This window comes from Rhamphochromis longiceps, linkage group LG14, assembly GCF_057381845.1.
Source record: "Rhamphochromis longiceps isolate RC_006_pf linkage group LG14, R_longiceps_female_GT1.1, whole genome shotgun sequence".
NCBI classification, from domain to species: Eukaryota; Metazoa; Chordata; class Actinopteri; order Cichliformes; family Cichlidae; genus Rhamphochromis; species Rhamphochromis longiceps.
Window position 1 is genome coordinate 17,448,717 of NC_140570.1, and position 24,497 is coordinate 17,473,213.

Sequence of the window (24,497 nt, forward strand, 5' to 3'; positions counted from 1 at the left end):
CCCTTTTGTCTCTCTTCCCTGTTTGCATTCTCTTTCTTCTGCTTTTCCATGAAAAGAAAAAAAAACATCCCAGTTTCATCACAGCTCTTTTCTGCAGAGGTCAGTATTTACAGAAAGTGAGCAGCATGCACTGTAGTGAAATACAAAAGCAAGGAATCCTCGGAACTGATGCAATATTAGCAGTGTAACTGATGGATCGCCAGGTTCAAAAGACACGTTTCACCTGCAGTGACAACAGTCCTCCTGGATTCTTAGTCCAGATAAACACACTTGAATGAAAATGCACCTGACAGCCAACATATATCAGTTTTCCCCTTTTAAAATGAGTCTTTCTGCACAAAAATGAGATCTGGAAGCAGAGGAGAGTATGTGGCTGTAGAATACATTAAACAACAGTGACACTATCATTTCAAATGAGGAGCTTTGTTATGTATAAGCTGATGACAGCGCAATATGAGGTATGAGGGCATATCCTTTGTTGACAGTAGCGATTGTGCAATAGGTTACTTTGTCTTGCATGCAGTGTAAATTGTGCCACGGAAGGCAACCTGTCTGTGTTTGGTAGTTTGGCCTTGGTGCATGATATAGCACCCCAATGCAGATGGCCTCACAGATGGTTGATATTTATACCACAGGGCCTTGAAAAGTCACCAGTGTGGAAACCACTCTTTCTCCCTGATTAGTTTCACATCACCAAGAGCACGACAATATATCACCGCACGGAAAGCATATGACTGGTTGCGAGATTCATTACGAGGCTTTAGCTAAGGGCATGATAAGCATTGTTTTAAAATAAACATCATTTGCTGTGAGGGGTGCCCCCTTTTTCAGGTGATGATGATGCTGCGTTGGGACTCTCCCTCGTTCTTTTCCTTTCAGCACATGAAGATGTAATCCTCCCAAGTGCAATGTCCATGATTTTTTAAATATCTTCCAGGCCCAACACGGCTTGCATTTTAGCTGGGAGCACTCCTGACTTATGTACTTTAAGTGGATTTGAAATTTAAATTCGAGCAACAAGATGCACCTCGGACCTCCTGTCAGAGACGGAGCACTTCACCAACTGTGTTCCCGTCCGCCAGAACAGCTGTATCTCCCTCATCATGACATCACAGGGACGTGTTACTGTTTTGTTGACGCCAGGACGATACCGAGCAAACACACGCGAGGCACTGCAGGGATGTCGGGCTTTGGCCATGTCTCTCTACTTGACTTAAGGCAAGGATAGAAGTGGATGGTTAAAAGGATTCTTGAGTAACAATATGAATGAGGAGAAAAAAAAAAAAAGAAACTCTTTTGTCTAGGGCTTCCTATTTTTAGCAACCAATGTGATGCTTTGCCGTTAGTGTTTCACGGCTCATGGATCCTTTATAATTTAATGAGGGAGAGGGCGGCCCTCTGAGATTTACAGCGAACATCTCAAGGTGACATTGGCCACGCGGCTTATTGATCCAAATTGGATGTTTGTTTATGGTTCAGTAAAGCTCTTTCCCTCCTGCACTGTGCAACCACGCCACAGAAGCAAATTGTCTTCTTTAGCCAATAAAATGAATATAGTCTTCATCTGTTGTTGTAGTCGTCTCCTTAAGCACATAAGCATGACATCCAGCGGTGATGTGTTAAGGAGCAGTGGATGGTGTATACACAACAACCACAAATATGGAGCAACCTGAGATTTTGTAGCATATATGGCAGAAAGTTCATAGATTTACAGGATCATGATTATCTGATTATGCAGTGTTTGTGTGGGGATATTTTAAAGGATATCATTCAGTTAGCTGGACTCTTTGGTGTCATTACTGCAGATTGCTTATACAGTGTGATAAAGAAGAAGCAGCTATTTCCAGTTTTAGACCACTTCCCATTCCACATTCCTGCGAGTGCAATGCCTGTCTCCGTGTACTGTAAAGCCCAGTGAGTTCAGAAGTGGTGGTCCGCCTCAATTTATTTATGAGCCTTTCTCGGGAAACACGAGGCAGGGAAGGATGGAGTTTAAAAACATGTTATCATGCTCTAATTAAAGGCGAGGCCAAACAGAATGGCATCAAAGAAGCTAACAGCGTGCCCGGCTTTATTATACTATGGCACATCTTTCAGTCTGCAGTGAGCAGGTAAATGAATGAACTGAATGGGAATGGGCAAATGAACAATGTGGATGAAATCATCAAGCAAAATGAGAGAAAATGACTGAATAAACCGAGCACACATGATGGGGTCATTTGGAAGAATGAAAGAGCCAGGATTGTTTCAATGAAAATGCATGACTGAGATAAAGAAAATAAATAAATTAAAAAATGGTTGCCCGCTCCAGTCCAGAATAAACAGATCAATCATATTTGGATATAATTTTCACTGCATTGGAAGCTGCTTTAGAATTTATTTCCCCCAACACTAACAGTTTCCATGCCAGCAGCTACAGGAAAATGCTGTCTTCTGCTTGTCTCTAGAAATCACCCAAAAGGAGAAAATCAAATAAATGTTTAATTAGAGAAGGTTGTATGAGCTATTTAGACATGGATTTTCAACAAAGTAGGGCTTTGAATGAACACCACACTACCACCACCAAGGTGCCATGTGCTACCTGAGAGCCTTGCACCTTAATCACTCAAATATACAGTCCATGCTGGAATAAAAATGCATATTTTTAGTCAAATACTGCTGACAAGTCAACTTAATTTTAGCAAAACAATCACTTATAAACTCATTTCGACATAATTGCCATGATCTGCTCATCTGCAAAAATTCATCTACAGGGTATATTAGCTCTTCTGTGTCTTACTTGCTCGCTAAAATGGTCTTCTCTGTGTTTTGCATGAGATTAGCTTTTTTTGGTGGCTAATCTCATACAAATGAAAATGTGTAGTCAAACTTTTCTATTTATAGTTTTACTTCTGTGAAATGATACAACAGTCTTAATGCTCATTACCAGAACATTCAAGGAGCCTTTGTCACAAGCTAGCAAATTAGCTGATTAGCCTCAAGTTTAAGCATAAATTGAATGCCTTTGTCATTGATCGCTTTGCCTCTTCAGCTTTATTGACACAGGACAGAGTGCTCACAATCCCATCTTCGTTTAGCAAATAAACGAGGCTTGATTGAGGTATAAGCAAAGGCGGAGGGAAGCGAGTGAAGTGCTGTTTGATTTGTCTGATTTAGAAGTTCCTCTGTCCTTTCCCACCCTTGTTCAATACCCAACACAACTATTACCCTCTCTGCCCTCTCTTTGATGAAGAAGTCTTCAGCCCAGTCACTGGGGAGTGAGTGATGTGAGCCGTATGGTCGGGAAGAGCCAGCATAAATCAGCAGATGCTTTGCATCATACTGTGTGTCAGGTGTGGGCTGAGGAATCAATCTTCAACATGTCTCCATTTACCAGTATAGAAAATGACCAAAGTGTAGATAATCACTTTAAAAGTAACACCACGGGGTACACTTTTGAATTACCTTTGGTCTGTCCACACCGCTGTAGGTGAATTATTTATGCACTAGGATTCAAATCTACAATCAATCAAAAGAAATTAAAACATTGTTCTTTTCAAAAAACAGACAAAAAAAATAAACAACTTATCTAGATATTGTCTTATCTTCTAGTACCAAAGTGCAACCAGGTAAACTGACCCAACTATGTGTCTATTAAAATATGAAAGTTTGTGCTGTGATGTTAAAGGCCTTTTCAACAAATATGCTCCATTTATCTACTGACTGACTAACAGGTGCATCTCTATCAACTTGCATTCTTCCAGATCCTGCAATGTCAGATGCGTGGTTGGAGTTTTGAAGCCATTTGTGTCAAAAATGTTTGTCACTTAGCTAAGGACCAAAAGTAGTTTTGCTACTACTATGAATTTTAAGCCTAACAACCAAGATGTGGCTGAAGTGCAGACTTTGATTCAAGGGATTTGACAAAGTGTTTGTAAAGACCAACCCGACACAGTGTTATCTTGATCACTTTTAGGAGTGTTTATTGACGTTTCACACATACAGTTTTGTTTGGTTCGGCACCCGGTTCACCAACTTTCCAGCTGGTCTACAGCTTCACTATAAAAAGGAGACTTTGTTAGGAAAATCATCACCACCTGTCCCACCAGCCTCCCTGGCACCACTCCCTTGAGCTCACTGCGCCACCCCAGCTGAGCCAGGGACCACACCTCCGCCACAGTATTGTATTAGCTCAGGGGTAGGCAACACCAGGCCTCAAGTGCCGGTGTCCTGAGGGTTTTAGATCTCACCCAGGGCCAACACACTTGAATCAAATGATTAGTTCATTACCAGGCCTCTGGGGAACTTCAAGACATGCTGAGGAGGTAATTTAGCAATTTGAATCAGCTGTGATGGATCAAGGACACATCTAAAACCTGCAGGACACCGGCCCTTGAGGCCTGGAGTTGCCTAACCCTGTATTAGCTAGTTAGGAATTCATCACTTTTTATACATAGAATCACATTTTGAGAGGTTCAGATTTTCTTAGAAAATTAACTGAGAAGCAGCTCCCTCATTATTCTATGGAAAAAAGATTTAGAGTTGATTCAAAGTTTTGAACTTATAATTGGTTGCTCTTTACAGAAACTCTTAAAATGAGCTCCGAAGACATAATGATGCAAGGGAAAGAGGCCATTGTTCAGGCCATAGGCTGAAAACCCCAAAACTATCGGTGGGATAGCAACAACTTCAGTAGCAGTGAGCTCAACAATGTGGTATATTCTTAAAAAGAAGGAATGCACTGGTAAACTCAGCAACACCAAACAGTTTGAAAGACCCATGAACACAAGTAAAGTGGATAAATGCAGAATATTTGCATTTCTTAAGAAAAAAACAAAAACTCAAGATGGGTGGTGACTAGAGCAGAGCGATATGACCAAAAATATTTATCACGATATACATTTGAAAATTTGCGATAACGATATAACTGACGATATAATTGACACTAGACAAAATACTTTACAACTCCACAACTTTATTAGTGCAAAAAACCCCATCAATGTATTTTCACTTAAACAAGCAGCTGCTTTTTATGTGCATTAAAGTTATGTAAAAACGTAACAGTGCAAATTCCTTGCTGGCAGTTTAACCAAAAGGCATTTCCAGTGGAAATTGGCTGACATATCCTCAGCATAACCATGTATAATATCCACAAAACTTAAAAAGAGGTTATACACACACAATACGGTAATATTATGTTGAAGCACAGTACGTATCACTCCGCCAGGCGCCTGCCTATGGAGTTAAATCAGGGCCATAATGTTTGTGTAGTTAAAAGAAAAATTTGAAATCGAAAATATGTAAACTGAAAGCAAAAGTCACATTTTTAGAGTGAACTTTGAAAAAGAAAGAGTTGGATTTCTTCTCCCACTCTTCACACACTAATAGCAACAACACAGGAGAAATGCCAGCAGAGGCATCCAGTATCCGTAGTTTCAGGTGCTGCACATCTCGTATCTTCACACCATAGACAATTGCCTTCAGATGACCCCAAAGATAAAAGTCTAATGGGGTCAGATCGGGAGACCTTGGGGCCCATTCAACTGGTCCACGACGACCAATCCACTTTCCAGGAAACTGTTCATCTAGGAATACTCGGACCTGGCACCCATAATGTGGTGGTGCACCATCTTGCTGGGAAAACTCAGGGAACGTGCCAGCTTCAGTGCATAAAGAGGGAAACACTTTATGCACTTCATGTAGCAATTTCAAATATACAGTGGCCTTGAGGTTACCATTGATGAAGAATGGACCCACTATCGTTGTACCCCATATACCACACCAAACCATCACTTTTGTTGTTCCAACAGCCTTGGAGGGATCCATCCAATGTGGGTTAGTGTCAGACCAATGGCGGTGGTTTTGTTTGTTAACTTCACCATTCACATAAAAGTTTGCCTCATCACTGAACAAAATCTTCTGCGTGAACTGAGGGTCCTGTTCCAAGTTTTGTTTTGCCCATTCTGCAAATTCTGTGCGCCGATCTGGGTCATCCTCGTTGAGATGCTGCAGTAGCTGGAGTTTGTAAGGGTGCCATTTGTGAGTAGCTAATATCCGCCGAAGGGATGTTCGTCTAATGCCACTCTCCAGTGACATGCAGCGAGTGCTACGCTCTGGGCTCTTGCTGAATGAAGCTAGGACAGCCACTGATGTTTCTTCATTAGTGACAGTTTTCTTGCGTCCACATTTTGGCAAATCCAACACTGAACCAGTTTCACGAAACTTAGCAAGCAGTTTGCTAACTGTAGCATGGGAGATGGGTGGTCTCGTAGGGTGTCTTGCATTGAAATCTGCTGCAATGACCCGGTTACTGCGTTCACCAGATATCAACACAATTTCGATCCGCTCCTCACGTGTTAACCTCTTCGACATGTCAATGGCTGTGAACAAAGAGAAACTTGTAACTCATGAAAGAATAAAGTTACGGTGAAACCAAGCACACCATTGTTTTTCTTGTGACATTACCAATAAGTTTGATGTGTCACATGGCCCTCTTCCTATTGAAAAAACAAAAGTTGTATCCAAGATGGCCAACTTCTAAATGGCCACCATGGTCACCACCCATCTTGAGGAGTTTGCCCCCTCACATATACTAATGTGCCACAAACAGGACTTTAATATCAGCAACCATTCCCATGTTATTACAGTGTATCCATATAAATGGCCCACCCTGTAGTTTGTTTTACATCACATATAGATTTTGCTTTGATTGAACTTTGGTGCCTAATAAACATAGTTAAATATTTATTTGCTAAACAACAAATTCTTTTCCTCAAGAGCAAAGGAGAGTGAAATACCTATATAACTACAATTAAAATTCATTGTTTCAGATGTCCCAAAGAAGGCAGAAGGGATTAGCAGTTCATGCAAACAACAAGTGTAAACTGAAATTACTTGCAAGCAAGAGAATAAATAACTGGAGTTTGTAGGTTCTGGGTCGGTAAAGGTAAAAATCTGAATTCCATGAAATATTCTACTATATTTACTTTTATTTTAATCAAATCAGACATTGGGCAGTAATCAAGGATGGATTCTGACTTTTGTGCCAGAGCAACTTGATAACTTTTTTGTGGTGTTTTGTGCTTGAAGCTACTTATTTTTACAACATGAAGATAAGGAAAATGTTGTTCCAGAGCCAGTCAAACAAATAAATAAAAAAGGGACACATAGAGCTGAAGGATAAAATGAGCTGTGTGTGATTTTTCTTTTTTTGAACTAGACATAAAAAGATGATGTAGGATTATGTGGTGAGTGTGTGCTTTGGGGGCTGCCTGAATAACCCCTGAATTTAACAGGAAAAAAAAATCATTTTCTGAAGAAGGAAAAAAAGGTTGCAAACAATCCCATGCTCCAAGCTGATAACTATTTTAAAGTCCAGGCAATCTTCCAGAGCAACTACAGACTGAGGCGTGACTGATGCAGTGACCAGTGAAGCGAGATCATTTCTTTGACAAGAAAAGAAGACAAGAAATGAAAAATTCAACACAAAGCAATAATATCCTTATCGACCACTGTGGATGTGTGTGCTGTATTGGCTACTTAGCATTCACAGTACAAAGCGGTAATCATGAAGAGGGGATTTAGGAGCATTTGCAAGAGAGGATTTACACACTAATCAATCAATTGATCTATCCATTCACTTGCTGTCCAAACTGGTGTTTGATTCTGGTTGATTTCTTGACTCCAGCTCTCACAAGCAGCGCTTGAGCAAGTTTACCCTTTAGCATATAAGTGTACTTATGTTAAATATGTGCTGTTGTCTGTCGAGGAGAATTATAGCAACACAAAAAATAAGGAATGAAAATGGAAGCTAAAATACGTGTTACCGAAAAGCCCAATTTTCAGTTCTTACTTTTTATGATGGTGTCTGCAAACAGTTTGAATGATTAACATTATCCGACAACTCACATCAAACATGTTTGTCACAACAGCGCATTTTCAAAAATGGAGCAGACACCATGAGGATAAAAAAGTTAATTTCCAGTTATCACTGTTATGACTGATCTATTTTCTGGCTGAGCGCACAAGTCTCCATCTCTGTCTTGACCTTTTCAGCTGGGCACAGTTTTCATTTGCCATCAAAGTTTGAAGAAAGAAGAGATATAGATCAGCACATCTTCTCTGTGATGAAAGCATAGCTGTTAGATTCCGTATTTTATCCTGGGTAACTTTTTGGAAAAAATCAAATAACAGCAGTTTAAGGCTTCACAGGTGCCACGCTAATGCCATCTTGATTTTCCACCTTCTTCCTGTGAGAAGTTTATTTGTGACCTTCCTAATTTGTCCTGATGGACTCATTCCCATGCGCACACCTAGTCGCAGCTTCAATAGGACAAATCATGATGGGAGTCATTCCATATAAGACTAACAATAGCTGGAGAAAGAGGCAGGTGCACCCACCACTCTCCTGGGAAGGGCTGCTTGCATATGAGGGGGAAAGTTCAGAGCTGCATGTGCAGGTTCCAATAACACAAGTAATGAATATGGTAATAGAGGCTCACCTGGCCTCATATGTCAGTCATGTTTGAATCAGGTAAAGTGGGACATACTGTGGAAACTATAATGCTTGAGAGACGCAGACAGAAGAAACACAATCAAATGCAGTTCCAAGTATGAGAGTCCTCTGGGAGGCCCTGTGGCTAACTCTGTATAGAAATAGAGAAATTGCTTCAGCCTCTTGCAACAACAGTATGTTTTCGTTTCATATAATCAAATGCATCAAAATAACACACACTATATATATATAAATATATATATATATATATAGTTCGTGCAAGATGAGCTGGTCTGAGTATGTCAGAAACTGCTGAGCTATTGTGATTTTCCCACATAACCATCTCTAGGGTTTACAGAGAATTGTCCAAAAAAGACAAATATCCATTGAGCAGCAGTTCTCAGTGTGAAAATGCTGTTGATGTCTGAGGAAAAAGTAGTATGGTCTGTGTGCTTTTAGCAGACAGGAAGCAGTAACTCTAATAACCAGTCGTTACAACCAAGTTATGCAGAAGAGCTCTGAATGCACAACATGTTAAACCTCAAAGCAGATGGGCTACAGGAGCTGAAGACCACACTGGGTGCCACCCATGTCAGTCAGGAAACTGAGGCTACAATTTGCACAGGCTCACAAAAAGTGGCCGGTAAAACATTGGAGTAACGTTGCCTGATTGAATAAGTCTTAATTTCTGCTGCCACATTCAGATAATACATATTCAGATGGTTCCTTCCAGCAAGATAACAGAACGTCATCTTAAAGTATTTTTTGAACATGCCAATGAGTTCACTCAGATGGCCTCCACAATTACCAAATCTCAATCCAATAGAGCATCTTTGGTATGTGGTAAAACTGACGAATCTGGAAATTTTGCTTAAAAGGAGTGAAAAAAATGAAAATTCTGCTGAAAAGGAAGAAGAAGCTGAAATTTGTGTTGAAACGAGTTAAAAAAGTTGAAAAGTTAATTGAAAAACATGTTGCCATAAGCCGGATTCAAACCCGGACCTCCTGCTCTGAGGACGGCTGCTCATCTCACAGAGCTAAAACACAGCTCACCCCAGCAAGCAAAATCAGTGACCACACTGATAATGTGGTCCATTCATTTCAATGGGACAAAACAATTGCATAAAAAATGTAATATCTGAAAAATTATGAGCACCAAAAGTCATAGCAGGAAAGAGCAGAAATAGTAATAGAAATAGTAATATTATAAAATTTGAACAGTGAAAATAGCACCAAAACTGAGGAAGTAGTTAAGTGCCAAAAAACGTACAGAAGCAACTAGAATATAGTGGAATAAATAATAAAGAGAAACAGAAACTCTAATCATAGATAAAAAAAACAACAACCCTATACTACAGTGTAGCTGAGATACAGCATGATGTTGTCTTGCATCAGCCCTTGAGACTGAAGATGCAGTGTGCTTGAAACTGCTGTTTACTTGCCACTGAAATACTCCTTGCAACATGTTCTCACATGTAATGAGCTCAGACACTGAACTGGGGTTTTATAAGAAACAAATTACAACCTAGCATGCAGCTGTCACTTTGCTTTAGTCAGAAGGGCCACCCACTAAATATCACCTAGCTCATTACTGTACCAAGCTTTACAGCTGCTGAAAAAGGCAATCTATATAGAGATTTCTCTAATAAGGACACCCTGCAATGTACAAAAAGGAAACATTCTGGCATATGTTCACTCTGGTTGCATTGTGATGTGGGTACTAACAGCCCAAATATGCTGATTTGCAATTAACAAACTATTAAAGATTTCAGGACCAAGTCAAGGATTTCTCTTTAAAATAGGGAAAGTCAGTGTTACTGCATATACACTAACAAGGTAAGGTTAAACTAGGTATTTTTTGTACACAACATGCCCTGCAGGGATAGTTGCCATTTATGCATGACTGAACTGGTCTGCACCATGCAGGGTCAGCTGCTGCACTGTAGGTGGAGAGTACAGCTGTATTTAATGCTTCTAACAAAAGTGTTCATTAAATAAGCTAAAGAAGGAACTTAAGTAAATTAAAGGCGAAATGCTTTCCAGGTCCACTTCAGTGGATGTGTTCGCTTGCACTGCAATCCACTTTGATCGTGCTCCAATACTGCCAGCACTTGCTGTTTTTCCACTGCAAACACAAGTTGTGAATCTTGACTCACATAACACTGACTGATTTGTGGCCTCAGAAAATGAGTTTGCTGGGCTGATGCCAGCTGCGCAGCCCCTCTGTTTTCTCATTCGGTTGCTTCCTGTCTCATTTTCCATCGACAGAGTTTCATAATCATAATTTTCCCTTTCTCTGCTCTGTCTCCCTTCCCTTGGTGAGGGCTTTCACTGCTATTGTAATACCCGAGGATGGCTTTACAGCTCTTCGTTTGCAGACACAGGCAATCATGATATGTATTTTGACTTCAGACTTCTGTCTGATTCTTAAATCTGACACCAGCTACAAGTTCCTCTTCATAACGAGTCACATTAAGTTTGGAACACAGCAAATGGGGCCGTGTGCACAGTCCAGCTTGTGGTCAAGGTTTTAAAAACAGAACAAGAAAATAGCGTGTTCTGCATGGGCTCATATGCTGCGTGTGGTAGCCTTGACAACACTGTTAATTTCAACATAAAACTCAGCCATGCCATGGGAATACAAATAAGAAAAGACCATATGGCTTCTGTAATTCTACCTGTCACATTCAGCACCAAAAATAACTCCCTGAACAGTTAAATCATGTTTTTTCCCCCACAGATGAATGGGTAGAATGATTATCTCCTAGTCTAGAGTGACAGCTCACAAATTGGATATTTTTGGAGGATGATATAATCACAGTGTCATATCACTTTCATTTCTTTGTCTCTTTTAAAAAGTGCCCCCGAAACAGTATGATCAAAGCAATCAGGAGATTATCTTCCCTGATGATATTTAAAGTGGTTGATAACATTGTGCTCCGTGTCTCCCAGGAAAAGCATTTGAGAGGCGGAAGGGGAGGATTTTTTTTTCTTTTTTCACCCCATCATCTGCGTTCTCATTTGGCAGGAGACAAAGGGATAGTTAGAGGTCAAAGAAAAAGCTGAAGCTAAAAGAAAACGTTTTGTAGCTTTAGGATGGAGGGAAGGAAACGATAGTCAAACAAAACTGGGGAGACAAGTGTTTGAGCAGGGTGTCAGAGAGAGAGAGCAAGCACGTGTATGAGAGAGGGACAGAGAGGAGAGCTGCTTCTGGTGCTTGCATAGTAGAAGAGGAGGAGTTCTCCTACCTGCATTAGCACTGCAATGTCAGCGAGGACTAGTGGCTATCAGTGAACGTATGAATGGGTTTTTGCAAAGCTTGAGCAAAAAACTATTTATGGAGTTCATTAATTTGCTTCGGGCAGAGTAGTAATTCCAAGACATTTTCTAAAAATAGCACGCATAAGTCTCTGATACCCTTTCTCTTCCTTTCCCTTTTTTTTTTTGCTTCTGAGTGAATTTGTTCATTTTTAGGGAAGGGTGTGACACTTTGTGATTTATTTGTTAATTGCTATGGAGGTGAAGGAGGGAGCAATGCACTGATGTCCAGCCAGCACACAACGAAGACAGAGAGAAAAGAAGGATCAACACTAAGCGCAGACTGTTAAAAATAGCTGCCCTCCATGACATTTTTCTATACCTTGCAGCGGTTCAGCTCCTAATAATAGCAAATACACACACATAGCTCTGTGCAACTGCAGACAGAGATGGGAGAGGCAGACCAGCATGCCCGGAGGCGTGATGCGTTATGTTAAAGTAATCCTGAGAACTCACCGCTTACTTCACCCAGTCCCTTAGCTTTGTTTAATGAGCTCATAGATGGAGATTGAAAGACAAAGATGGCATTTTGTTGTCGTTGCTGCTTTGTTTTTTTTAAGCTAAAAGGAATAATTTTCAGTCTTGATTGGAATATCAAGGCTTGGGAAACACTGTGAAGCCTTTAGAAGAAAGTCTCAGATCCCCAGGTTATTCAGTTGTCATACAGCGATTCTAATTACATTCTTTTCAAAGCACCACTCCAGAAACATCATGGTCAAGTACACAAGGCCATGTGGGAATAGTCCAACAAATGATTGATGCTTCCCTCCACAATAGCATAATACTAAATAGGACTTTGAAATTCATTAAATACTTCCCTTACTTTAGATAATCCCATGCAAACCAGAACCAATTAACTTGCAGATCACTCTTGCACTGCGCTCAATATAATCCATTTCCAGACATTTTACATATTTGGCCACTGTGGTGGAATATCCTCTGTCGCTTGCTGTTTGTGATCGGTGAGTACACAATCTGTCCTTTCCACTCACGAGTCACGCAAGTGGGGAAAATAATAGAATATTACACGGACGTGGAGCGTTACTTAGAGAAAATCTTTTTAAAAAATTTATCATTCTCATTATGTTTTTACTCTGGCTGATCCTGACATGTGCTCGTTGAAGTGAGAGAGGCTTTTGGTGTGATTCAGCAAACAGATTACTCAAAATGTGACAGAAAAAAAACCCAACGAGACCTCCTGTGTCATAAAGTATGGAGGAGCTCAGGCTTCCTCACCGCACAAAGGGTGGGGGCATCATTCAGAGGAAATTCAGAAGGAAATTGAAAACAGTCTTGTGCAATATGATTTCTAATTTGCTCTTTGCCGTGGCAATGTAAAAGCAATACTGTTTCAGAGTGAAACATTTGCAGGCACAAATTGTATGCGCAGTGCAACATGGATCCTGTCGTTAACAACATGTGGGTCACACTTTTCCCTCTGAAAGCAAGATGGTACATTTAATGGAACAGATTGACAATGTGTTTATGTTACAACGAGCTGCTGTGAACCCAATTACATAATTAAATGTTCCACGTAAGGAATTTTCTCAGTGAGCTTTTGTGTTTTGAGGGCAGATCACTAGACTAATAAAAATAAATAGGAATCTATTGTGGAGTTTTTAGAGTATTGTAAAAGCCAGGCTACTTATGTTATTAGAGTGATTTTTGATGATATCCTCTTTATCCTTCAGTCATTTAAGCTCAGGTCCTCTACCAGAGGCCTGGGAGCTTGAGGGTCCTCGGCAGTATCTTAGCTGTTCCTAGGACTGTGCTCTTTTGGACAGAGATCTCCGATGTTGTTCCTGGGATCTGCTAGAATCACTTGCCTAGCTTTGGAGTCACCGCACCTAGCGCTCTGATTACCACTGGCACCACTGTTACCTTCACCTTCCACATCTTCTTGAGCTATTCTCTGAGCCCTTGGTACTTCTCCAGCTCCTTGTGTTCTTTCTTCCTGAAGTTGCCCTTATTCGCTATAGCTACATCTACCACTACAGCCGCCTTCCTCTGCTTGTCCACCACTACTATGTCCGGTAGGTTAGCCATCACTAGTTTGTCCGTCTGTATCTGGAAGTCCCACAGGATCTTAGCTCGGTCATTCTCCACCACCCTAGGGGGCGTCTCCCATTTTGACCTCAGGACTTCCAGGCCATACTTTGCACAGATGTTCCTGTACACTATGCCGAACACTTGGTTATGGTTCCATGTATGCCCTGCCTGCTAGCATCTTGTACCCTGCTGTTATGTGCTGGATTGTCTCAGGGGCATCTTTTTGCAGACTGCAAAAAGATGTGGTAGACCCCTCCTTTCATGGATCTTGTACTTAGAGCTTGTTTCTGTGCTGTCATGACTAGTGTCTCTGCACTGCCTTTTAGTCCAGCTTTGTCCACCAACTGGAAGGATTTCTGGATTTGAGCCACTTCTGCTTTCTACCGGTGCTAAATACCATGCAAGGGCTTGTCCATCCATGATCGTTCTTTTCCTTGCTGCTCTAAGCACATGGTAGGTTGTAACCATCTTCCCTGTACTCATGGATGTTTGTTGTTTCTGGATAGTGGTTCTGACACACACCAGTCCTTGGCCTCCATCCCTTTGCTTAGCCTACACTCTCAGGATGCTGGATTTGGGGTGAAACCCTCCATGCATGGTCAGGAGCTTCCTCGTCTTCATGTCAGTGGCTTCTGTCTCCTCCTTTGGCCAGTCCATTACAGCTTAGTAATCGTACCAGTGGTGTTTATGGTGACTGCGGTCCCAGCTGCCTTCAGATTTTCCTAACAAGCTGCTCTCTTGTAGTTTTGGGCTCATCCGCCACTTTGTAATAATCATCCTCAGATTTTGCATGAAGCTCCAGACTGTAATTGATCACTTGATTGTAATCTGTGTGCAACATCAGGGAATTGTGGCTGGACTGTAGGGAATGAAATACTTATTTCACTCAATGACATTCAAATAAATTTATAACTTTTATGTAACGTGTTCTTTTTCTGGATCTTTGGTTGATCCAGAAACTACCTTAAAAATTAGAGACTGTTCTTTTCTTTGTAAGTGAGCGAATGTACAAGTTCAGCACGACGTCAAATACTTATTTTCTCCCACTGTAATAGGCCAAAGTTGCTTATTTAATAAATGTAAAATTTGCATAAAAACATAATATGTGCAAGATCTGTCATCCCAACAAAGAGCAAATTTTTTTTATTGGTACCCTTTTGCGCATAAACAGAGCTGCAATTAAATTTTTCCCCGTCTCAAACATCTACGATGATTCCTTTACAAAGACTGAATAGAGGCTTTTTAAATCCCAAATGGTTATGTCATAATCCAGTAAATTCGGGAGTCTAATTGGATTTTTGAAAGGCCCAGAATAGTGCCAGAATATTAAATACTAGCTCTGTCAAATTCTGTAATGGAAAAGGGGTCAAGTGGAAAAGCCATCAGCGACACCCACGCCCACTGCAGCCTTGAAGTAATTTAACCCAATGCCAAAATGCGGTCAGTCACCAGAGCCGAACTCTAATGGCTAAAAGTTAAACTGCGGAACAAATATGAGAAGTGAGCCTTTCAACATCCAAATATAGACACTGAAGATTGTAACACAGAACTAAGGAACTAATTAAAGCCAGTCTGTGTGACACACAAGTCAGCCGAATGCTCTTCAGTATTCTGAGAATGACGGCGTTGAGACGCAGCATCTTCAAACGTGTCTCATTCCACATCACAACAGACCCCACCAAAAGCAAGACATCACGCTTCTGTCCACGTTCTTGAAATAGCTTGCATCTAAGGAGGAGGAAAAGAGAAAAGACAGCAACAGGACTAACAAAGTACACCAGTTCTCCAAGCTGTCCTTTTAAAAAATGCAAATCAAGCCTGGCTGAATTTATTGTAGCTCAGACACTGGCTAAAGGGGCTGATGTTTAAAAATAACACCTTGTGAGTCGTGACCCAAATTTGCCTCAAAAATAACTCCCTGGAAGACCAGAAGTGAACGGTGGAACATGGGAGACAGAAACCAAATCTCATTTGCATTTCACTCACCGCCCGGATGCTGCCAGCATTATTTATTGATAACGTTTTGAAACAAGAAAAATGCACGAGTTGGGAAGAATTGAGATATCAGATATTTGGTAATTGGCTCATTGAGCACTCTAATTTATAACACTGTTATTAAAGAGATCAGATGAGATGAAAACCTTATATTTTTAAAGCTAAATCAAAGTTGTTTTTTTTTCAATGATTTCTATTTGGAAAACTTGCCTTAGGATTGATAGTCTTAGATAACTTGTACACATGTTGTCCAGTGTAAGGTTTGGAACTTGACCTTTCCTCCCCTTGGGCTTTATCATCAAGCTGTTTCCATGACATCTGAGTTACTTGGAGCATTTTCATTTAATTAGAGCCTGAACCCGGTCCAGAGCCTTTTTCTCCCTATGAATATTTCAGACACATCAGTGGAGGCGATAGCTCTGGGTACCAAGCGATTACCTCCCTGTCATTTCTTTTAATTGCTTCTAATGCCACTTAAACTGCTAATGGTTGTCATACTTGGAGAGAGCTCAAAATTCAAAGGTGTTTATGGTAGAGAACATTAATTTTCCACTTGATAAAAACTTCCCTGCAAGAGAATCCTGACAGGTGAGGAATTGGAAGTCTATGTGCCATAATCACTCCTCCTTGTGCACACTAATGAATGCAGGGCTTGATCCATTTCCCAATCTGCCTTCTGTAATGAAAAGAAGAAGAGGCCTTCCCCTGAAGCACTTCCTTGTAAGCCAGGTTAACACTCACACACACACACATGCCACCCCTGTGACTTACAGATTGGATTTGCTGTTAAATTATTCACTGCTCTCTATCTACACAACTGCCCCCTGAACAGGCTCCCGTATTGTTTGGTCTGATATGTTATTTGCATCTAAAGTGCTGGCAGTACTTCAAGAGGCAGGTGGTTGAAGGTGGGTCAGACAAAGGTTTGTGCAGCATACAGGTGGTTCACAAGCAAAACAAAAAGCTTAAATGTGGGTTAAGACTTTGTCATTTTTATTTGTTTTTTGTATTGTTAGATGATTAGAAATGAGAACCTACACAGAGGATGTTCAAACTTCTCATTGTAGGCTACTGAACATCAAATTGTTTTTTTTGTTGTTAAATTCTCAGTTTAATAAACGTTAAACATTTTCAGGATGCAACTCATTCTTTTTGTGAACAAAGCAGTGCTGTGCTATCTTGGCTGACAAATAGATGCCGTACAAACAGTTTGAGCACATATTGTATTTTCCACTTTGTAGCTGAACGCTTACATTGTGGCTCGGAGTGGATGTCTTTTCACACACTATTACACCAATGCTCAAAACAACATAACTAACAATAAAGCAAAGGAAAAGCCCGCCTTGCCAAACTCTGCAGGCACAATATCTGCAGCCTGTCATAAGACGAGCAATGAATTCACTGGTTTCTGGTACCTGAACAAATCGCTGAAAAGAGGCTATCACTGAGATGAGCGCTATCTCCAGTGTGCAGTACCACCAGTCACACACTGAGCCAAGTCTGAGATTTCAGCATACAAGTCACGCACGGTTTCTAAGCGCTGTCAGCAAAGCATACTTGAGTGTGTACAAAAGCTTTGGGAAACAGAGAGGTCAAAGGTAACTATCGAGACTCTTATTTAAAAAAAAAAAAAATTATTACCTAACACAATATATCTATTTTATCAAGGATTGAAAAAAAAAAAATATATATATCTTGGTACATATACAATAAAAACAAATCTACATCAGCAAAAATACATACAACATATAAGTGAAGATAAACACTGACAATAAATGTATATGTGTATATATCTCATTGGCACATACTGTAAAAGAGAGTTTTAATCTGAAAGGAAAATAGCCTGATTTGGGGGGAAATCGAAGATCATCTGAAAGCTTGTTCCAGTTGGAACAGTTAAAATGGTTAAAACATGCGGAGCAACAGTTCAGCAACGGATCACAGTAGAGGGCAGAAGCTAGTAGAGCCAAGAGTCCAAATCAGAAATCCACCATTTAGCTATTTAGCCATTCCACTGAATTCAACTAGAACAAGCTTTCAGATAATCTTCGATTTCCCCTCGGACATAATGTGAGCTTTTTTCCTCCTACAAAGTCCAAGCAAGAGATGATTACAGTGATCCACCTGGAAGATAAAGCATAAATAAGCTTATGTTGGTCCTAAAGCAGCAGGCTTTAGCACCGACACATGACAAGTGAAAGTGACATTTGAGTGCATGAAGTCAAAATGTTGGAATTTGGCCAAAAGAGGACATATACAGAGAAACAAAGGAGGAATCCAGTGTGAGTTTCAGAGTTTAAACAACTCCAGTTATTTATCTTGATGCATGCTCAATCATCCAAGTAAGTAAATCCCAAAAGGTTTCCCCAACTTTATAAACCTTATAAACAGTACATTTGCGCAATAACTGAAACCAGTCCACTGAATGAACAACCTGCAGTCAGCTGAGACTCAAGAAGACACTTGGATGAGTGACGAAACGTTTGTCCCACTGAAAACGCTACGTCCAGATGAACAGAATCAACCTTTTGGGAACTCCAGTTATTAAAAACAGCAACAACAGCAAAAAACCAGGGGTTATTTCAACAATTAAATACTTTACTTAAAGACAAGCATTTTAAATCTGTAGGAATGAGCAGCCATGAAAGTCTGTGATCTCTGACCACTGAAGAGTTGTGGTCATCTAAAGCGTCACAGGCAAAGGTGAGAGGCAAACCTTCAGCGCTCTGGTTTGTTCTGTGGGTGATCTGAGCACCATTAGTCATCCTTCACCTTTTCCCAACAGTAGGTAAGCTTATTTGAACTCCTACAGTAATCAGGAAATCTGAGAAGATAACTAGGTCACCAGTCAACAACGTGTCAGAAGCTTAGTTATTTAGGAATTATTTAGGAAGCTAAATCTCGCTGTTTTTGTTGTAGGTGTTACTGTTTTTTAGTGATACAAACAATAGTTTTTGATATTAAAATATGTCCAAATAGCTTGACTGCCATGACTTTGTCTGGGGTTATGAGCCAGTGTTAATATGGTGTATGCATACTTGCACTTCTTATTTTTGTACTTTATGGGATGGTTCTTGAAATCCTATAAGCTAATCCTGTGACTGCTCATCACAGGAACTTCCTGACCTGAGTTCTGTGCTCTGGGATCTCTGTCACTGCTCCACTGTCTATTTTTTTTCTCTCTTCAACTCGCATTTCATGTCCCAACAGTGTTCAACCTATCAAACTGTACCAACCTCTACATGCTCAGTTTACACTCCACTGAGCCGATGTCATCATTCCTACATATCTTGCCAGGTAGAACTGGCCTCCTTTTCTCCTTCCTGTTGTTCAACTGCTAAAAATAAAGCTCCCTTTTGCGAAGCTGCCATGAGGCTCCAGTCTGGTCCTCCACAGGGCTTAAAACTTCACTTCCTGACACAGTGACTCCACTTTCAAGATTCACAGGCAAACCTGGGTGCTGCATATAGCTGGAGAATTAGATCAAGATGGTGTCTTATCAAAGGAACAAAAACAATTCTTAAAATCAAAGAATAGTATGTATATTGTATCAGATATACTCTGCTAGTTTGTAAAATGAAAAAAATCACTCATCAACCTGATTTTTGTACTTTTGCACTGAAATCAAATCACTTGCATGGGCTTCTTCCGTCTGTACGCAAGTCTATGCCTTAATATGTGGCCAGCATAAAAGTGACTGGCATAAAACAACTTAAATGTTTCTTAACAGCAGGCAAAACCAGCGTTAAAGATGCTGAGCTGAAGTCCCGTCCCAATTTCCAATGAACAAAAATACCATGTTAGAAAAATAAGAAAAATTAAATTACCCAGTTGTCTCAACGATGTTGAGATTAGTTTTGAAAAACAAAAGTAAAAAGAAAAAAAATCATCTTTGAAAGCGCTGAAAAACCATGCTGAAATTGCACTTTGTGTTTAGTGGTCTCAGTCCAGAGACAATAGGGCCACTGCAGCCCGTATCTTCTTTCTATGCAGATCTAGCCAAAGCTATCATGTAAAAATCTAGGATAACGCGTTTCAAGACCTCAGAGAAACTGCCCCTTAGGGACTGTTTCTCTTAGGCCTCATGGAAACTAGTTCATAAAATACATAGGATAGTTGCTGTGAGTGAAAACTCTGCAGACCGTGCTTCAGCGTCCTCTTTAACCCAAAGTGCACGCACTGTAAATGAGTCACACATTTTTACACTGTGGCAGCAACTTTGTAGAACTTCTTAAGACTTCCTCTGTCTAACAGGCACAATTACAGCTCAAAGTGTGCTGAGTGGAATAGAACTGACAACAAAGGAGCATAGGATCTGTCCACACTTGAAGGCTTAAAAGCTAAAAACAGTAAAAAGCCCAAATAGGAATATATTTCCTTGGAATTTATAAAGTAATTCACATGGACACGAGTGCATCTTGTTCTTTGATGTCAGGATCCGAAGCACTTTAGCCACTGAATTTTTTTTAAGAAGAGATGTCTAGATTGACATTACATTGACATTGACAAACATTAAAGACGGAAAAAAAAATCAAGACAAATGTGAATAGGTCTGTGTTGATTGTTTAATAGGACATGAGGCAGGAACTTACGAGAGAAATGTTGTGTTTGAGATGTTTTTAATAATGTTTCGATGCACTGCTGACGGCCAGATGGCTTTCTCTTTTTGCTGTGTCTTTCTGAATAGAACAAAATGAGGAATGATACAGCAGCTGAATTAGTCAGTTGAATTTTTTTTTAAAAAGGTCACAATGCTTAGTCAGTGGAATTATGACTTTAGGAGGAATATTTCAGTAACTGTCCCGCTGTTGACGTGCTGATGATATTAGAGAAAAAAAGCCCAGCAGCACTTTTTCAGCACGTTCACTGTACAGATAGCCCATGTAACGCCCAGTTGTTTTCCTGTTTTATAAGGTGAGCCAATAGAATTAATCTGAGTATGAATATTAAAAATAATAAGCATTAGTATGTGTCTTCAGGAAGCCGATTTTCCTATCTGTGGCAAGGTTTCTTCAGAAATGAAGCCTCAAAGAGGCAAAAATCAACAGACTATTGATTTATGTCAGTAATGTGTGGCGAGCCTGTTTTTCAGTAGGTAATGGGTGAGAATGACATGGGTTAGCACTACCAGCAGTGTACAGCAGCCATTTCCTTATTAAAACAATGCATTTGAAAGTCTCTTTCAAGAGTAGCAGTCGTTGTGTGCCAGTCGCTGCTCACCTTGAATACCGGACACGTTCACCTGTGAGCAAGCAGAGAGCAAATCTCTGTTTCTACACAGATGGGACAGGACAGATGGAGATTTTAACAGGGCAGCAAATGTCCTTGGGCACTAAAGAATTTAAATCTTGTAGGTAACTGCCCAACATTAGCCGAATGAAAACTTGTGACAAACCCAACCAATGATTTCATTCCACAAAGATCAGTCAGTGTCTATACTTTCAAATGAAAATGTTAGAGCTGAAAGCCATTGGCACCATCAGTGCAACATGCTAGGCACATGTGACAGCCTTATTTAAAAAAATGCATGTAACAAAAAAGTGTTCCCTTATAGAAAAGCAGATATGTGCTTTTTATTATTATTAGAATTAAAACAGTTTTTTAGTAAATTATTGTTAACTTGCCCCACGTCCTTTGCATGCTGCCAGATGGTCAGCTTTGCATGGTATTGGAACATCACACCAAAGAACTGCAGCTGAAAATAAGCCAGCTGGCTAACACTGGCATATAGAAGAGTAGCTCCTTTTAAATAAATAAAATGAATAAATAATAAATGCAGTGTTTAGATGTGAATTGATGCAGCACAAATTAGCATTCTTCTATGTGAAGATTTAGTGCCTATAATGCAGTAAAAATTCATGTATCTATAATACCAATGTAAAAATCACTCACAAGCTCTCAAATTAACCTAATTTTATATAAGGCAGAAAGAAGAAGTGTCTCAAATCCAGAAAGCTGGACTGAAAGAGAGCACAGAGGCATTGATCATGGCAGCACAAGATCCATAGAGGCTGGGGTCTATCACACCAGGCAAGACCCCAGGTGCAGGCTGTGTAAAGATGCCCCTGAGACAATCCAGCACATAACAGCAGGGTGCAAGATGCTAGCTGGCAGGGCATACATGAAATGTCATTACCAAGTGGCCGGCATAGTGTACAGGAACATCTGTGCCGGGTACAACCTGGAAGTCCTGAAGTCAAAATTCTAATTTGTGTTGTACAGTTATTTCATTTTTAACCTTAATTTATATTTTATTCCTTCCTAGTTAAATTTACCCTTTTTAATTTTTCATATTTATTTCCTATCTTATTCATAGCCTTTTCCTTTTTTGTTTTCTTTAGGTCACGAGCAGTTGTCCAAGCATTTCACTACATATCGTACTGTGTATGACTGTGTACGTGACAAATAAAATTTGAATTTGAATTTGAATTTGAAAATGGGAGATGCCCCCTGGGGTGGTTGAGAATGACCGAGCTAAGATCCTGTGGGACTTCCAGATATAGACAGGCAAATTAGTGGTGGCTAACCAACTGGACATAATAGTGGTGGACAAGCAGAGGAAGACGGCCGTAGTGATAGATGTAGCGATACCGAATGACAGCAACATCAGGAAGAAGGAACACGAGAATCTGGAGAAGTACCAAGGGTCAGAGAAGAGCTCGAGAGGATGTGGAGGGTGAAGGTAACAGTGGTCCCAGTGGTAATTGGAGCACTCGGTGCAGTGACTTCCAAGCTAGGCGAGTGGCTCCAACAGATCCCGGGAACAACATCCGAGATCATTGTCCAGAGGAGCGCAGTCCTGGGAACAACTAAGATACTGCGCAGGACCCTAAAGCTCCCTCTGGTAAAGGACCTGAGCTTGAAGAATAGACTGCTCGCAGTGGCAAGAGGGGAATTGTTTAAAAAATAAAAAATAAAAAATATATATAGTTGAGTATAACAAACCAACCACAGTACTATAAGTAGTCATTATGGATGGATATAGATGTACATTTGATGTACATTTCAATAGCAGCAAAATCTCAGGTGGGAGACTCAGTGAGATGCAGTTCAAGTAACTAAAGACAATATCAGTAATCGGAACCTTACACTTTGACATATGCAATATTCCAAGAATAAGATTAATTATCACGTGTTTCTTTACTAGTTTCATTTTCACAGTGTCTTGGATCTCTTACTTTAATAAAACTGAATATATATAACTGATGTATCATTCAGGACAACTAGGGCTATTTAATTTTATGTGATATTATAATGCCCCACAATATTATATATAGTAAACTGATGATTTAAATTCACGTCAACATATATATGTCCGTGAGTTTGAGCTCTACAAACAAAAGCCCACATTGTTATCTAACAAATGAAACTATCATGTGTGGAAGTCGTCATCACTGGTGAGACCCAAAAAGTTAACAATAAGCTTTGACTGTGGCTGCAAGATCTCACGAGGCCACGAGGTCAAGTGTGCTAAACCGTAAGAGCAAAGCCCCTTGGTTCAGAGCTCCTTATCTTTCTTCACTCATGAGGTGATTGCCTTCATCATTTTCCTTTTCTACAGAGGAACCTTTTCCTTTCCAGGTCTTTCCAAGAGATTTTTTCCATTTCTGGCTTGGCAGATATATTGGGACCTCTGAGCGACTATAGGACAGCCAAATCAAATCCCTTTGCCATTACTGGAGCAGTAAATGAAGCATGACTGAAACAGTGCCTGCAGTTCTCGCATTTTCTTTCTTTATATTCCAAAGCTGTAATTGACACGTGAAGATAAGGCTTCCGTCTTTATAAATCAATACACTAAAAGAAAATACTCTCAGCAACATTGTGACACTGTTACTGCTATTATTATGGGCTTTTTTTTTTTATTGATTTCCTCCAGATAGCCTCACTAGCCTGTCCCCTAGTGATGCCTGCCACCTCCATACACTCAGCATCCTATGTGCGGATGCAGAACCACAGTAGAGCAGCATTGATTTTTTTTCACCACCTTGATTTTAAAGGACAACGGAAGGAGAGTCTATTGCCCTGAAGAATCTGCCTTAATGGGAATGCAGATAGATGCCTTGTCTGCTGGCAGGTGTCACTCAAAGGGGAGCTTTTGTGCTTGTGTTCTCAGGGAAACACTGACCATTTTATGGAAAAGTCAAACTTTGTCGTAATTAGTCTGTGAAAGGGGGTGGGCTAACAAGCTTAGGGACACAATTTGTTTATGTGCTCCTCAGGCTAATTTCTCAGCTGGAGCACTGTTTACTTAGTGCATACAATTACTGAACATATTAGTGTGCCCACTGGCCAATGTCATTAGGGTCGTGTGTTATATAACATCTTAGAACTGGAAACTCTGTGTCTATTAATGATACTAAATCACACGTATATTAAAACAGTATTTTTGAAAAGAAAAATGCAATTTATTGGATTATTTATGGCACATTACTAAAACCAAAAAATAACAACAAAAGAAAAGAAAACTACAATATATCCTGTATCTACAGAATCTGTGAGCAGACACCCCTTAAATGACACATGACTCCAGTAAGGTGAACAATGAATCACAGCAGTTAATCACCGCTCTCTATTAGCCAACGTGTCAAACCAAAAAATGGTTCCCGCAGGTGTAGTTATTGTAATTAATTTGCTCAAAGCAACTGGAGGAAAGAGCCAG